Here is a 16,885-nt window from a genome sequence, read left to right as displayed (position 1 = left end):
AGTGGATCCTGTGAAGACGGAGAGCCGGTCCCCCAGGGCAGACACCGTGGAGCCCCTCCAGCTTCACTGAGGGTGTGCATGCCCGTATGCCCATGGTGCATGTGCATGGGTGCGTGTGTGCACGGGTGTGCATACGCAACATGGGTGTGCATATGTGACGTGGGCACATGCATGCGTGTGCATGGATGTGTACGTGTGTGTGCATATGAGCGTGGTTGGGCGTGTGTACCTCTGTGTGCATGTGTGGGCATGGCCATTGCGTGTGCACACATGTGTGTCCAATCCCAAACCCTAGCCAGAGCTGAGCTTCTCACCCACGTCGCACAGACTGCCGTGGTGCCCCTCCTTTAGGCGCGGAAGACTGGCCCAGGGAAGGGCTTCTTCCAGAGACGGAGCCAAAATACAGGACGGACAGACTTTTACGGGGCAGCTTGGATGAGGAAGGCAGAGAGCAGGTTCACAAACTTGTTTGCTGTGAAAACACACAAATTTAAGTCTAAACAGTACCGAGAGAAAGTCCAGAAATTTTTCTGCCAAACCTGTCGTCAGACTACTTCTGGGCGGTGGGATTCAAGATGACTTTCCTTTTTCTCTTCACTCGCCTGCATTTTCTGTGTTTCTGCAATGGGTGTGGGCTGCTTCAGCTACTAGTTGAGATTCTAGGAGTAACCACTCATTTTAAGAGCCTGTCCAGGAATGTCTCAGGAGCACAAGCAGGTGGGGGTTCCGGGCCCAAGGCGAGGCGTTTGTTGAGTGACTTTTCCACATGCTTTCTGCACAGAGTCTCACCTAGATGGGGACGGTCACATCCACCACAAGGAGGACAGGGCAGAGGTGCTGGGAGGCCACTGCTGCCCAAGACCACAGGCCGGCAAGAGGCAGGACCTGGACTCAGGCAGGTATGTCTCCCAGCCTGGGCCCTTGGTGGGTCCCCAGGAGGCTCTAGAAGAGGGGGATCGGCCCCCAGGGAGCAAGGCATTAAGATGGGGAGTGGGGTCCAGCACACTGCCTACCCAGACACGCTCGCTGCAGCTTGGCCTCGGACGCCGCCGGCTCTCTGTGAGATCCCAGGGTCCCTGACGGGTGCACGCCCACCCACAAGGCTGCACAGGTGCGGGAAGCGGAGCCCCAAGGTGGGCACAGGCCTTGAACTTCTCCTGCCCAGAAGAGCACTGGACATTCTCTCTCACAGGTGCCCAGGGTCTCCCCAGGTGTAGACCAGCTACCAGGTGGACACCCCACAAGAGACAAGGGGAACAGAGGGCTTAGAAGGGCAGACCCATCCTGGTGCCGCTTAGGGAGAAGCATGGCTGCCGTCAGGGTTCCTGTCGCAGAGCCCTGGCGGGCTCTCTGCTCTGCTTTCCTTTGCTCTTTCCAGAATGAGTTCTTTCTTCCCTCACCTCCTCCCACAGTCACATCCCTGTTTTCTCCTCCACCAAACCTCTGTGGCTCCAACCCGGTGACGCAAAGCAAACCAGAGGGGATGGATTTTATTATCCTAATAAAATTTCAATGGATGTCATATGAGTCTGGGAGTTTCATATCTGCACAAACCTTTGTCTCCATTGAGTCAGAAAATAAAAAATAAAAAGCCTGCTCCCTGTGGCTCTGTAGTCCAAACACCGTAAACTCCAAAGATTAAAGAGAACACGCTGGCGAGGCCCCTTCCCTGGTGCGGCTACAATGGCAAACAGGCCTCTGATTACATTGCCTGCTTGCAACTGGCGAATAAAATATTTAGACAGTATAAGCTGAATGTTCCAGGCCCAGCCGGCCCGCAGCTGTACTGCTCCGTGCAAATGGGAAGGCAGGAAGACAAAAAAATTTCAAATTAAATAAATGCCGGATAAATGCAGATGTATCGTTTTAAAAATTCATCAACACTAACACCCGGTGCAATTTCTTTTGGTTTCAATTTATTTGGGTCTTTTCTTTTAGATGAAAAGACCCATCTAACGTCCTGAAGAGATGACATTTAAGCATGAATTTTTGAGAAATCCCATTTCCCAGTGCATGAAGTGTGTCCCAGCAAGCCCCCGAGTGGGGGACCCCCAAAGTCCCTTCCGAGCCTGACTGACGGACAGAGGGGTGACAGCCAGCGTGCCCCATGGCAGCGCTGGGACCCGGGAGTCCCACTCAAGCCTGAGCTCTGCCTTGCCCACCTGTGATCCCCCGGGCAGCCCCGGGAACACCCCAGGCCTCAGTTTCTCCATCCGTAGTGTGCGGGTTCAGCAGGAAGCAACCGAGGGTCATGGGGGCCTTGACCGCACCCACACAGGCACCCATATGGCACAGTGCTGGGTGGACGGGCATCCCGACAGCGTGACCGTCCCCGGGAGGGGAAAGTGTGCTTTGCAGGAGGCCACATCAACCGAACTGGGGGCAATCAGGCTGCACTTCTGGGAATTCCTTCCTGTTTTGCAAAAAGTGGAGCCAAGTGTGGGCCCCAGAGGAAAAGATGCTGGTCCCCAGCATCCAGCGGCCGGAGGCACAGTGGAAGATGAAGGGCCGACCTCGGGGGCCGTGGGGCAGGCGCCACGCACACGGTGACAAGCCGGTTCCGAAGCCCCATCCGTCGGAGCTGGAGCCTGTTCCCAGGAGACGCCGGCTCCACTGGGAAACCAGCCAACTGCTCCCCGCAGGGAAGTGCCTCTCTGTAGCCACTAATGGAGCCCTGCGTGTGCAGGATGCCGTCGGCAGAGAAGGGCATTTATAACACCTAACGCGGGGTGGAAGGGCTCAGCCACTGCGCAGAGCTCGGGAGGTGGCCCTGCTGGCAGGGGGTGGGGGAGCAGGGAAGCAGTGAGGGGCCCAGGACCCCCGGCAGTGACAGGCACTTATGGGTCTAGGCGCAGACAGCCGGCCCAGGGGCCCAGATGAGCAGGACACCAGGATGGGTGGCAGGTGGAGGGACCAGAGGTGTGCAGGGGCCTGGCGGGGACACCCGGCTGTGGTCCATCATGAAGCCCCTCACTTTTTCTGGACTCATCCATCCACACTGTTCCCACCAACCGGGGCACCAAGGGCTTCATGGAAGGTGCGCAGTGGGCAGGAAGGGAACGAGCGCAGTGGGCAGGAAGGGAACGAGAAGCTCACCTGGCCGGTGGGCCGATTCCCTCAAGCTCCAAGCAGTGGGGGCCTCCAAGACGTGCCGGGGGCCATGCTCTGCCCCCGGGGGCCTCTGTTTATCTTCTGTAAGATGGATAATCACGGGTCCCCAGGGACTCCCTCCTGGCTCCGAGGACACTGGCCTGGCCGGGCTGCTTAGCAACAGGCTTCGCTGCTACCACCCTCCTCCTTCCCACCAGCCACGGTGGTACCCAGGGCTCAGAGCCTAGGGCAGGGTCTGCACTCCCCAGCATCGCTCAGGGAGCTTCGGTTCCACAGAAGGGGCAACTCCTGCGTCTGATGGAGCTGAGGATGGCATGGACTCAGGGTCCCCGTGCTCCGGGCCAGGGCAGCAGCCCCCCGCCACACTCCCTGGGGCGTCCCCACCAGCCCCTAAGGCACCTCTGTGTAGATGGGGCACCAGGGCTCCCACCCCAAGGGGCCACACCGAGACATTCGTGGACCCCAGCACCATCCCCGCTGTGCCTGACGGGTCTGTCCACCCTGCCCCTGTCCAGCTGCCCAGCCGTGGCCTGGGGAGGTCCACCAGCTCACTCAGAGGACAGCATCATCCAACGGCCTGGGCCACGCCCGCTCGCTCATGGGCTTGCCAATGCCCCGGCCGCTGGGTCTCCGAATGGACAGGGGGTCGGGCTCATCTTGTGGCAACATCTGTGCATCTGCACCTCCCTGACCCCTTCCCAGAGACAGCAGAGCCTGGCATCAGACCACCGCAGGTCCAACCCCCCACCCCAAGGGCATGCTCTCCAGCTCCCACCCCAGCCCGAACTCCCTATGGAGTTACCTGTCAGCCTGCCTGCCCTTGGCCGTGCGTTTTCTCCAGGTCCCTGGAGGACATGGGGGAGATGAGGGTGCAGGAGAGCCTGGGCCCCGGCAGTCACCTCCAGCACAAGGGAGGCTCTGCCGTGGGGTCCCCGTGTTCGGGCCAGGACACAGGGACCGCTGGACAGAAGTCCAGGCTTGGCGACAGGATCTGCCCACCTTGGGGGTCCTGCCCTGCCGGAGTCTGCCCGCTGACAGCCAAGTGCCGTGCGCAGGTGCAGCAGGTCCCTGTCCGGGGGCCCTGGAGGTCCCGGAGGCCCCACCCACCCAGGCTTCCTTCAGCTTCTCAACATTCCCAGCTGCAGGTGTGGGAAGGCCAGGTGCCAGGTGGGAACTGGGGTGTGAGCCCCCCAGGAGGCAGGCTGGGTGGGTCTGGGGCGCTTCTGTGCTACAGACGAGTCAACCCAACCGAGGCTCAGAGAGGGCAGAGAGCTGGTCTTCTCAGAGCCCAGGGGGAGGGCTGGTCATCTCGCGCACCACAGGGCCTGGCCGGGCCTCCCACCCTCACAGCCCTCCCCCTACACACACAGGCACACGCGTGCACACACGGACACAAGTGCGCACGCACGCACAGGCGTACGCACAGAAGTCAGAAGACACACGCACACACATGCCCTGGTCCAGCTCCACTGGGGAGTGGTTTCCTGGTCAGAACCTCATTCCTCCTGGTGTGAGTGGACAAAACCCACACTGTCTGTTCCAAGAACCCGGCGACAAGGGGTTTCTCGCCCCCTGGGAGAGGGGGGCTCTGTCACCATCGAGGTGCTGAGGCCTTGCCCTCCCCCAAGCCCTCCTGGTACCCAGACAGCCAGACAAGGGTGTGAGGCAGCGCCATCTAGTGGGCGCATCCGGTGCTGCACAGGTGGGCCGGGGTGACCACCAAGGGTGAAGCCACGGACCCCACCATCCCCGGGAGGACAGAGGACGTGCAGAGTCTTCCCTCCTGTGGCCTGCATGGACAGCACCCCAAGGATAGAAACAGCCTCTGCACAAAGGGCCTGAGAAATGCCATGATAGAGCAGCTGGCATGTAAGCCTCAAAAAACAAAAGAATGTGTGGCTTGAGTTCCGTGGAACCCCAAAAAGGCCTGCTCATGTGGCGGCAGCTGAGTGTTTGAAAGGACGGGCTTGGGGGTTTTTCTCCCTATTATTATTATTTTTTTTTTTTTGCGGTACGTGGGCCTCTCACTCTTGTGGCTTCTCCCGTTGCGGAGCACAGGCTCCGGACGCGCAGGCTCAGCGGCCATGGCTCACAGGCCCAGCCGCTCCACGGCATGTGGGATCCTCCCGGACCGGGGCACGAACCCGCGTCCCCTGAATCGGCAGACGGACTCTCAACCACTGCGCCACCAGGGAAGCCCTCTCTATTTTTAAAGATATTTTTTAAATGCCTAGCGACACCCTGGGAGCCAGTGCTGGGCAAGTGACACGTGTTTAGATGCACGCGTGTCCCCTCTCTGCCCCAGGTCCTGCCAAATCATGGCACCTTGGGCATGGGTAGGGGGTGGAGAAGGCCCCACCCTCAGATGAGGGCAGGTCGGAATGAAATGGCACGTGCAGGGTGCCCCGCCGGAGCTCTCACACCCACGATTATTCTGCAAAGAGAACAGTGTCCCTGAGTGCTAGCGGTCCATCAGCTCTTGCCTGGCGACTGCAGAGCTATAAACAACAAGAGCTCTGAGCAGTCGCCTGGGGAGAGCATCCGCCTTCACCCCGAGACGCCGGGCCTCCTCTCCAGGACCCCGCTCACCTCGATGACGGCCACAGAGTGGGGTTCTATGCACGTCAGGCACAGTGGACACCCTCAGTGGGGCTTGGGACACCCACCACCCGCTTGGACCCTCACTCCCTGTGTGAATGGAAGTTTGCTTTTCAGACACCGTTGCTGGGATCTCAAATATGCACAGGGCAGCACTAAGCGGGGACCTCAGCCTTGGGGGAGGCCGGCACCTCACGGCACCAGTAGGCTCAGGAGGAAAGACATGGAGGGGACAGGCCGGTCATCTTTGCCATCAGATGTTAAAAGCCCCCTGTCATGCTGGTGGGCACAAGGAGGTGACACCATCAGACTCGAGAGACAGCCGCCTGCCTGACAAGCACCTGTTCAGCCCCCAGACTCCCCCGCTGCCTGGCACTCGGTCACAGGGCTGGGGAGGGGGCGGGACGGCCTTTCGGGAGAGAAAGTGAAAAGCTGCTCCTTTGTTTTGGCACCTGGTCTCCGGAGGGCCTGCACGTGTACGTGTGTGTGTGCCTTTGTGTGTGAGTGCACGTGTGCTGCGCATGTGTGTACATGCGTGTGCATTTTGAGCGTGTGGGCGTGTGTGCCTTTTGCATGTGCCCACGTGTTCCATGTGTGTGCTCGTGGGCACATGTGCATTGTGCCTGTGTTTGTGTCTGTGTGCCTGTGCGTGCATTTGTGTGCATGGTACACGTGTGTGCGCCTACGTGTGTGCACGTGCATGGGAATGTCTGGGTAGCTCCAGGTGGAGGCCCACCACCCTGCCTGGGGAGCTTGAGCCTGTGAGGGCCTGAGGGCTCCCCCCATCCCCTCAACTGCAGCCCCAACCCAACCCTGATCCCCAGCAGGACAGGTGTCCCGGGTGAACCTCCCACCCACAGACGTGGCTGCTGAACCCACACTGGCCTTCGCCCCTGCAGGGACCACCCCCCCAGCCCCGCCTGACTCAGGGGCGGCCACCCAAGGACCGCTGGCAACGTGGGCGTCCAGTAGCAGAGGACAGATGGGCGTCTGTTTGCCCAGCTTCTCCAGGGACCCACACCTTCGACCACCCCCCTTGCTATCCACGCGGCGCTCCCAACAGGCTCTTCCCCCTGCTGTCTACACGGAGGAAGTGTTCCAACTCCCCGCACACCCTTCAGCCCTTGCGGGCGTGCAGACCGCCCACGGGGTCTCTCTTCTGCTCCCTGAGCTGCCATGCTCCTCGCTGAGCTGCTGCCCCTAGACGCCCCAGCCCAGTATGTCACCACACCGACCCCCGCGAACCCGGCTCCCTCCAGCCCTCGTGGTGTCAACCCCTCCGGCAGCCTCCGGCGTGGACCTTTCCCTGGCGCCAGCCCCACCTGAGATGGACTTTGCTGCCTGCATCCCTGCCAGGGCCCTCATCTGCTCTTTCCCTACAGCTTGGCTTCTTACATTAATGATACGTTTGAAAAGGAATCAAGCTGGTGTTCTAGAACATGCCCTGCACTGATTGTGTAAATAAAACTGTAGAATGACAAAAAAAATCAGAAGAATTGGCGGTACCCCCTGTCGCATTTCTCACATCCCCCTGGCTCTGCACCCACTCCCATCTGGCTTCCAGATTCCAAGGAGTTTCCACCCCCAGCGGCTCCACCCACCCCCAGCGGCTCCGCCCACCCCCACTCCCCAGGGCTTCCTTGGCCAGGGGCTCCAGGGTAACTGCTGGCCACTCACTCTGAGAACCAGGTTCCTCTCTGGGCTTGGGTGACTTCTCATCCCCAGTCCCCAGGTGTTGGTCCTTGTACCTCTCTGGCCCCTCCTCCTCTGTTGGCTTCACTGCCCCCTCGGCTGGCCCATCACATCTGGCTTGGGTCCCCACCCATGCCCTCAGCTCAGGCCTCTCCTGCAGGCTCTGGACCCATAGATCTGGCTTCTCCTCGTCCCAGAGACCCAGCGGTCCAGACACCACCTCCCCGTCAACCCCATCCACCACCAAGGCCACCAGCCGTCTCCCCTGGTCCCCGTCAATCCCAGCCACCGCCTTCTCGCCCCGCTCCTATGTGCCTCCCCCGCCCCGGCTGCCTTTCCACCCCGACCCCTCCCACGGACCCACAGACAGATTTTTGTCACGGCACCTTCCGTGCCACCCTCCTGCCGGAAACCCTCAGGGCTGGCCCGTCTTCTTAGGACACAGCCTGCTCCCTGCCAGGCCCCACCCTAGCCTCACCCCTGCTCTTGACACCTCAGCGCCCTGGCGGTCCTGTATTCCCCACACTGGCCACACTCACTCTCACCACCAGACTCCGTTCATGACACCCCTTCTGCCGGGAATCCTTCGCCCTCCCCCACCCCCTGCTGACATGTCTCGTCCTCCAAGCTTTAGCTGCAGTCACTCCCAGCGAGGTTCTCTGACTCCCAGAATCAGCAGCGTGCTCCTGGGACACGGGGCTGTGTGTGGTGAGGGGTCACATCCATCGCCCGGCGTCTCCAGTGCCCCTCAGAGAGGGACCGACGGCATCCAGGGCACTCACTGCTGCGTCCCAGCCCCGCCCGCAGCCAGCACACCTGCGCTGTGCAGACGGCCTCCAGCCCACGAATCAACACCTCTCCCGGGGGGCCAGACCCACTGAGACACACAGGGCCCTCATCTCGCTATCCCATGGGAATGGCTGGGAGAACACCTGCGCACAGGCAATTCAGAACATAGGACAGGATGTCTGAGCCCCTGTACTGTGCCGTGGACGTGCTGGACTGTCCTGGTTCCGCCCTGAAGAGCTCTGATCAGGACTCCACCCAAGTGCTCAGCAATCAGCAGCATCTCCTGGGCACAGCTCTCCAGCATCCGGGCCCCGAGGAACCCCTTATTCATCCTACAGAAACTGGACGGGGCTGGGGCCGGGCGAGCCTCTCTGCCCCAGCCTCAGCCTCTGCGTGGCGGCCATCTGGTTTCAACTCAAACTTCACCCATTGTTGAAGGCACCCAGGACCCCACACTAGGAATGAGGGATCCCCCCCTTGCCCAGAAAACTCGCTCAGGTTTATTTTCTTGTCCATCTCAGGAGCAAATCATCCGCTCCTTTCGTTCAACCACTTACTCCCTACCGCCCTTCCCCCTGCACCAGAGTCGTCTACTCCAGGCCGGCAGGTATTTAGGATCCTGCACCCCTTAGGCACTCAACACATGTTTGTTGAATGACTAAAGGAAAGAGTTTCGGGCCTGCAGACAGTGGCGGCCCCAGGATAAATCTCCCCTGGGCTTGGGGAGCTTGAGAGCAGGCAGTGTGGGGTGAATCCCTCGAATCCCCAGGCCTTCCCCAAGCATGGCCAAAGCCAGCTGACTGAGTCTCCAGCAAGGACAGAGCTGGGTTCCAGTGGGTGACGCCCGTCTCTGATCCTGGCTGGACCCTGCTGCCCAGAGCCTCAGCGGGGCAGCTTCATCCCAGGGAGCCTCGCTCGGGAAGCCTGACCCAGGAGAGTTGCTGGTGGGGACACAGGGCTCAGACCCCTTATCACCTGTCCCTGCACTGGAAACCACAGATGGGGAAACTGAGGCCTGGCCCCCAGTCAGGACAGGGCACGGGGGTTCCGGTGCCCAGGCTCTATGCCCTTCAGGGCCCAGGATAAGTCCCTTGTTCCTCCCTGGAGGCCGGGGCTGCATTTCTGCCGATCTCCTCCAATTGCTCCCGCATCCTGCCCACTGCCTTCCCGGCAGGGTTCAATCTAGCAAGTGCTTGTAGCTTCTCGGGTTTACCTCCTTCCGCCAACATCATGGTCTCTGATGGCGTCTGAGTCACTGCAGCCAAGACCTCTGTGCAAAGTCGGGAATCAGGGGAGGCAGGGGATGCCTGCCTTCCACCCTCCTCTCCAAGCATCTCACCCCCAGGCAGGGCCACCAGGCAATATTCCAGGGAGACCCTTGGGCGGAGATGCTGCTGGCCCAGCGTGAATGACCCCTAAGCACACGAGGCCCCCAGCCAGGCCTCCGGTGCCACTACAGACCCTGAGGCCCTGGAGCCTGGAGAAGCAGCCGCTGCTGGATCACAAAGGATTCAGCCCTGGAGTGGGAGGCTGAGGACTCTTTCAGCTGCAGAGACCCCGCGGGGCCCAAGTGGGGCCTGGAGAGAGCCAGCTCTCCCTGAACCCAGGTGAAAGGGCCTTCCCGGCCTCCAGTTCAGAGGTTCCCCAACAGCCTTCCATCCCGTGCCCAGCTGGCTGTGATGGTGTGTCTCTGGAAGTCTAACCTCACTCTCTCTTGCTGCAGCTAAAGTTCTCTCCAGAAGCCAAGATCCCCAGGAGGGCCCTCAGTCCCGTGTCTCAAACCCACGTGCACATGGCTCATGGTCTAAATGCATGTGGGGCGTGCCCACGGGGGCCAGTCCCCCAGCACACTCTGCCCAGCAGGGACATGCGGGGACGGTGCTCATGGTGAGGGGGTGGGGGCCCGAGGGGGGAGCAGCATACCCAGGGCACCGGCCTCTGGTCCAGACATGCTGCAAACATTAACCTCCTTTGGTCTACACTCATCCTTCCAGGGTTCCCGTCCCGCCCTCGGTTTGCTCAGGCGCTGAGCTGAGTGAGGGGCTGAGGAGAGAGAAGACCCAGGAGCTCGGAGAGCCCAGGGGGTATAGATTTGTGACGGTCCCCAACCCGGGGACAAGCGGCGCAGGCCCAGGGCCAGGGTCAGGGGCAAGGATGCCTCGGCCAAGCGAGGCACAGGGTGGACCACGGGAAGAAAACACTGACTCCCAGCCGTGCTGTGCCCTTTCCACAGAGGAGAGACTGAGGCCCCCAGGCCGAGGTGGTGTGCGGGCTACCACGAGGGCGGGAAGGAGGGCTCGGCCTTAGCAAGACGCGAGTCGTGCCCGTGCAGCCTCGGGCCTCCTCCCCCGCGCCCTGCCCCGTGTCGGCCCCTCCGCAGATGCTGGAGACGTAGCACCTGCTACAAAGCCCTGGGGCCGCCACAGACTTGGCCGCCCTTAAGCGTCAGGCCCTGGAGCTCCCCTGCGCTCCCTCCTTGGAGCTGCCAGGACCACGGGAGCCCCTTTAGTGGGCTTGCAAAGCGCTGTTTTTTTTTTTTTTTTGGTAAAATAGCTTTTTCCTCTGTCAAAACACAAACCAACACACTTTGAGGGGAGCGGAGGAGAACGAGGCAACACAGTGTAGCCCCACGGCTCACTTAGAGGAGGACATGAGACTTAAAAGCCTGACCCCACTGCTTGCCCAGCGGAGGAAATGTCACGACCCCAACACCCACTTATAAATATCTCTTGTTATATTAAAAATATATATATATTTCCAGGGCCCACCCGGCTCTACTCCTGCACAGAAAGGGTTAACCTTCAAAATTCACCATCAGGGTCCCGGGATGGGGCTGGTAAGGAGAGGCAGCTTGGGAAGAAGGGGGGTGCTGAAAAACAGACAGGGACAAGCCAATGTGTACCTGGGGCCCTCCAAGACCTCCAAAACAGAGAAGGGGGAGGATGCCTGTCAGAGACAGAAACCAGTGCTGTCCCAGGGGTTGTCTCACTCCTGTCCCCAGTGTCAAATGCTCTGGAGTGATCTGTCCTTTCAGACATCCCTGTGAGGTCCCGATATCAGGATGCATCCTTTCCTCTCAGTCCCAGCCCATTCAACTCACCACCGAGCTTTAAAGGTCCTAAGAGGGAACAGCCCACCGCCACCCCCCCCCAGCCAAGTAAGAAGCGTGAGGAAAGCTGGAGGTCCTTCCTGGGAGGAGCCACTTCTGGGGTCCCCCTTCAGTCCCTGACCAGGCAGTAAATGTGGTGCTGGGCCCCCCGCTCACTGGTGGAGACCTCGAAGACATAGGCGGTGCAGAGCAGCAGTTCCTGGGTGTCTCTGTCTGTCACCACCTGGAGGATGGTGCGGTTCTCCAGGACACTGGGCATCATGTCGCACTCGGGCGGCTGCCGCAGCTTGTGCGGAAAATTCACCAGGTACTCACACATGGGTGAGCGCAGCAGGCAGTGCACGAACCTCCCGTCCTCCAGCTGGCACGCTCCGTCTCTACCTTCTCCACCACCTGCTTGCCAAAGGAGCAGCCCTTGGAGGAACAGGTGAAGGTCATGCGCTCCAGGCTCTCGTGCTGTCTGCTCACTCCACAGAAGCCGGCCCCCACCTCCTCGCCACTCGGGCCCCAGTTCAGGTCCGCCCAGAACTCGACCAGGAAGAAGGCGTTGGGGGGCCCACGATCATACAGCTCCCGCAGACCACCCTTTATCTCGGGGAATGTGTCATAGATCTGCCGGACGTCCACACTCTCGAGGGGGGGGCGCTCTGGGGCTGGGGCAGTGCTGGCTGACGTGTACAAACAGGTGCCTCTGGTAAGAGTCAGCTCCGCTCAGCCTGCAACACCACCCCACAAGTATGCGGGGTCTGAGCCCCAAATTAAATTGGAGAGAAACTGCAGGAATTTAAGAGACTCCGTGAAGTCGCCTGAGGGAGCAGGGGTCAACCCAGCGGCCTGGAACCCAGGCTGGGCTCCCCCCGGGGCTGCCAGCTGCCACAGCCAGGATACCATTCTGTGCACGAGGAGGTGTCAGGAGCCGCCAACCATCTCTATCCCCGTCCGCTCCCGGTATGTGGGCAGATGTTCCTCCAGCGGCGGAGGTCAGCTACCACGGACCATGATGCATTCGGAGCTGTGCCTCCCGCACAGTACGTCAGCCCAAAGAGGTGTGTGAGACCGTGAGAGTTCTAGTTAAATCTACCGCCCTCATAAGTAATGGCATGACTTGATAAAGGAACTAGTGCAGGCCAGGTTGGAGCTGAGTCTGGGCTGGGATCAGGGCTCAGCCTGCAGAAGGAAGAGGGCTCCGTCTGGAACTAGGGTATGAAGCGACGAGGGCTGAACCTGAAGCGTGGATCGGGGCTGAGTCCGGGGGAAGGACTGGGCTCAGCAAGGGGCCCCAGGCTGAGAGGCGGAATTTCTTCCCCGAGCAGCCAAAGCCCGAGCCACCCACGTGATCCTCTTCTTGCGCTGCGAGCGGCAAGATATTTCCACCAGCTGCCCGATGCATCGCCCATAAAGCCATAAAGCAGAAACTGACTTTGAAATGGCCCTTTCTCCGCCTGTATCCTCGGGCATAAATTTAAATTAAATGGCAATCTAAATGCCTGCGACTCTTGAGTTGTCCTCGTGGGGCTGTCTCTCCGGGCTGCGTGGGGAGACAGAATGCCACCCTAAACCCATCCTCCTGTGCCACACGGGTGAACGTCGGTGGGGGGCGGCAGCGGGGAGGGTGGGCGGCCCTTGGCAGATGGAGCGGACACGTGGGACCGGTGCCTTCCCCTCTGCTGATGCCGGCTCCCAGGGGGACAGGAGAGACGCTGGGTCACCCGAGGGAGGGGCTGCACCTCCGTCCACCTGGGAAAATGGGGAAAGACACAGCATCTCTTTTGCACGCTCTGTGTAAGATTTAACAGGCACTGAGCAGACTCCCGACCCACAGTAAGTGCTCGTAAGTATCCTGCATGTCTCCGCCGGGTTGAGAACCCACAGGGAGCGCCGACGGGGGACTCAGCTGATCCGACTTGTGTGGAGCACCCTTCTCAAACCCAAGTGTGTGGGGGAACCCCCAGAGGGCTGGCTCCGCCCCAGGTTCTGAGCCAGCAGGCCTGGGAGGGGCCTGGGAACGTGCATTCCTATCAGGGTTCCAGCTGGTGCTGCTGGCACGGGGACCACACTTGGAGACCTGCTGTGCTAGAGAAAGCTCGCCCGGTAGCGGTGACTCACGAGCAGCAGGTGGGTACGGGAGGGCAGGAAGACGGGGCGGAGGGCCTCGCTGCGGCCCAGGCTGGAGGGGACCAGAGGGCTCCGCCTGCGTGGGGGCAGGGAGAAAGGAGGGGCCGCCATGCCTTGGCCCGCCCCGGCGTCCCAGCCCTGCCCCAGCCCTGCGCAGGCAGAGCCCCCTCGCGCAGGGTACCCTGTGCGCACAGCACGGGGCAGGGCACCCAAATCAACTGCGCCTGGCCTCAGGCTCCTGCCCACGAGCTCCTCCCTCACGGCAGCAGCCTAGACACAGGCTCCACGTACAGGTGGACAAACCAAAGCTCAGGAAGGTGAGGACCCACCGCATCCTCTGGGCCAGGGAGTGGCGGCTGCTCCCCAAATCCAAATCCTGGGCTTCCTTCCCAAGCCCCTCTCCAACCTTTCTCCCTGCAAACCCGGAGGCTGAGCTTCCAGCCAGGTCCCAGGTACAAGCCCTGGCGTTTGGGGGTACATGCCAAACCCACGGTGCCCTTAATCTGGTCCCGACAAGACTGGACCCTCCCCTCAGCCTCCATCCTCTGGACGGCCAGGCCACCCTGTTCCTGTCTCCCAGTGCAGCCCCAGAGGAGGAAAGCCATCAGGACATCACGCTGTCGGGAGCAACTTGGCTTTTACGGATGGCCTTTGCCAAGATCTGCAGCCTGGCACAAACAGGCAGAGGCACCTCACCAACAGTGAGGAAGAAAACTGGCCACAGGGATGAGCTCCCGGGACCTGCAGGGGGAGGGAATGGGGGCTGATCTGGTGACATGGGTGGGAGATGCACCTCACCAACAGTGAGGAAGGAAACTGGCCACAGGGATGAGCTCCCGGGACCTGCAGGGGGAGGGAACGGGGGCTGATCTGATGACATGGCTGGGAGGTGAGGACAAGAGCCAGCTGTCAGGAGGGGCTACGGGCTGGCGTAAGGACAGGTGTGATCGGGTACCTGAAACGCTTCCCGTGGAGCAGTGGGCAGACGTGAGCTCAGCGGCGCGTGCACTCAGCTATGTGCCCCCAGGTGTGCGCTCACAGCCATATGAGGAAAGGGCTCAGGGGCTTGTAGAAGGTTTTGCAGATAAGAGGGACTTACCGTTCCACAAGCAAAATCAAGGGTCAGAGTGTAGCTGTGGGCAGGGCTCGGGGGCTCAAGGGTCAGAGCGTAGCTGTGGGCAGGGCTCAGGGGCTCAAGGGTCAGAGCATAGCTGTGGGCAGGGCTCAGGGGCTCAAGGGTCAGAGCGTAGCTGTGGGCAGGGCTCAGGGGCTCTCTCTGGATCGGGGAGCAGTGATGAGCTAGCATCTTGTTGGTCTGGGCTCAGAGTCAAGGTCATCCCCCAGCCTGGGCGCAGAGTCCTCCATAGCTGGAGTCCAAGGCTGAGCATAGGTCAGGGCAGAGCCTATGCTGTGGACGGCTGGGCACTAAGGAGGCAGGAGAACTCAGCAGGGAGTGCCCGTGCAGAGCGCAGCTGCAGGGCCCAAGCAGCGGGGCGTAGAATAGATGGTGTTCACAGGCAGTGGGGTGGGGGGGATACTCCTCCCTTGACTCAGCCACGCCACTTGTCTACAGTCTGGCTACGGTCACTCAGACCCCTCCCGGCCCGAGGTCAATCCAGTGCACTCTCTGAGGGGCTCGCCAGTGGGCCAGGCTTCTCTGACTCCATTTCCTGCTTCCACCAGGCCCACCAGCCTCCACCAGGCCCACCGGCCTCCGCCGGCCCCCACCAGCCATCCATTAGCCAAGATGAGTCCCCATCTAGATCCGTTCTACGTCACCACCGGCCCTGACCTGCTCCCTTCTCTCTGCCCTCTGCCAAACCAAACGAGGGACACCCCCCCCAACCCTGCAACACACCACCCCTGAGACCGAGACAGAAGGTGGGGACTTTCGCTGGTGACGCAGGGTAATGACGAGGGCAGAAGAGGGGGCGCTGGAAGCTGCACAGCAGGAGATGCAAAGCTGACATCTGACTTCCTTTTCTAGAAACCTCTTGGTCTCCCTGGAGAAGAGCCCGATTCCAGGGTGAAGCAGGGTAAGCGCCTGGAGCATCCTGTGATGTCAGAAAGTGAAGGGGGCGGGGCATGAGGGCGGGGCAGGGAGCCAAACGCAGGAGCTCCCCCTGCTGGAGCAGCCTGGGAAAAACATAAACACCGGGAGTGTTCCATTCACCCGTAACAAAGCGAACGTCTGCGAGCCCGCACCGGCATTAACAGATAACTGGATAAATAATTAAGTGGAAGAGAAGGGACGAACCTTCCCTAGAGAAGAATTCTAATTAACACATGTAGAAGGAATGAGGGGAATTGGATACCCCGTGAGCACACCGCTGCCAGCAAGACCCACCAATGGCAGCTCAAAATCATGAACAAAAGTTTAAGGAAAAGGAATGCACTGTAAAGTCTCCAATTACTTCCCTCAAAGATATTTATTAGTTATGAAGAGAAAAATAGTAACTTTCCGGTAACTTTTAAAAATAGTAACTTTGCAATAGAGAAACCCGACGAACACCGGTGTGATGGAGGGATCAAGGTTAACACCACCTAAGACCTACAGCCCTCAGGGCCTCCCCACGTGACAGCTGCGGAGGGCGCCTCCCTTCTCTCATATTCCTGCCCACAATGCAGAGCCTCCATCTAACTGTGAAAAAAAAAAAATAGTTGACAAACCCAAATTGGGGCACATTCTATAAAATAACCGAGCAGCACTGTCCCAAAGGCAGAGACATGAACAGAATGAGGGAACAGCGCAGGCAGAGGGCTCAGGAGAGCAGACGACAAAATGCGAGGGGGCGTCTGGGGCGGGATACACATCGGATCCTGAAACAGGGAAAGGACTTCAGTGGAAAACTGGGGAGCCCACAGCGAGGTCTGTGGTTTGGGCAACAGTCTCACACGCACGGTAGTATCTTCCCCTTGCTGACTATTACAATCAGGTAGGGATGTTAGGGAGGCTGGGCGGGGTAGTATACAGAAGATCTCTGTCATAGTGCGCAACTCTCCCTTTTATTTTGAGATGATTTCAAGTGAAGAAGGCATCTCCTTGGCCACATTTGTGCGCTTGGACCCCAGCCTGGCCCGGAGCAGCTCAGTCTTCCGTCTGCTTCTCCCCTCCCTTCCCCAACCCCCACGTCCCCCAGCCATCCCTGAGCAGAGCTCTCCCTCCACAAGCAGCTCATTCAGGTGTGTTCCCCAGTGAAAACTGTTTCCTCCCCGACAGGAGAGCTGGCACTAGCCAGCAAAGAAAACTTTCTTACCTGAGAATTGCCAAGCAGCCCTGAGGGGGAGCCCCACACCCACTGCCCCCAGTGGGACCAGTTCCTGCCTCCGTATGCCATGCCCTGGAAAGATGACACCTGCAGTGGGCAGGCCAGCCCAGGTAGGCATCGCTGTAGCACTGGGCCAACTCCTAGCCACTGGCAACTCTATTGGTGGCTGCCTTGGGGTCAGGCATCCAACCTGGTCCAGGAT

The 16,885-nt window shown here is 60.2% G+C and overlaps 1 pseudogene; it reads right to left on the bottom strand.

Annotated features, from left to right (window-relative positions):
- Positions 1-11,374: 11,374 nt before the first annotated feature.
- On the bottom strand, positions 11,375-13,525 carry LOC125964910 (transcriptional enhancer factor TEF-4-like; annotated as a pseudogene).
- Between the last annotated feature and the right edge of the window lie 3,360 nt (positions 13,526-16,885).

The sequence above is a fragment of the Orcinus orca genome, chromosome 6 (assembly GCF_937001465.1).
Source record: "Orcinus orca chromosome 6, mOrcOrc1.1, whole genome shotgun sequence".
NCBI classification, from domain to species: Eukaryota; Metazoa; Chordata; class Mammalia; order Artiodactyla; family Delphinidae; genus Orcinus; species Orcinus orca.
The sequence above is the reverse complement of the archived record's forward strand: the minus strand, read 5'-3'. Positions and strand labels throughout refer to the sequence as shown.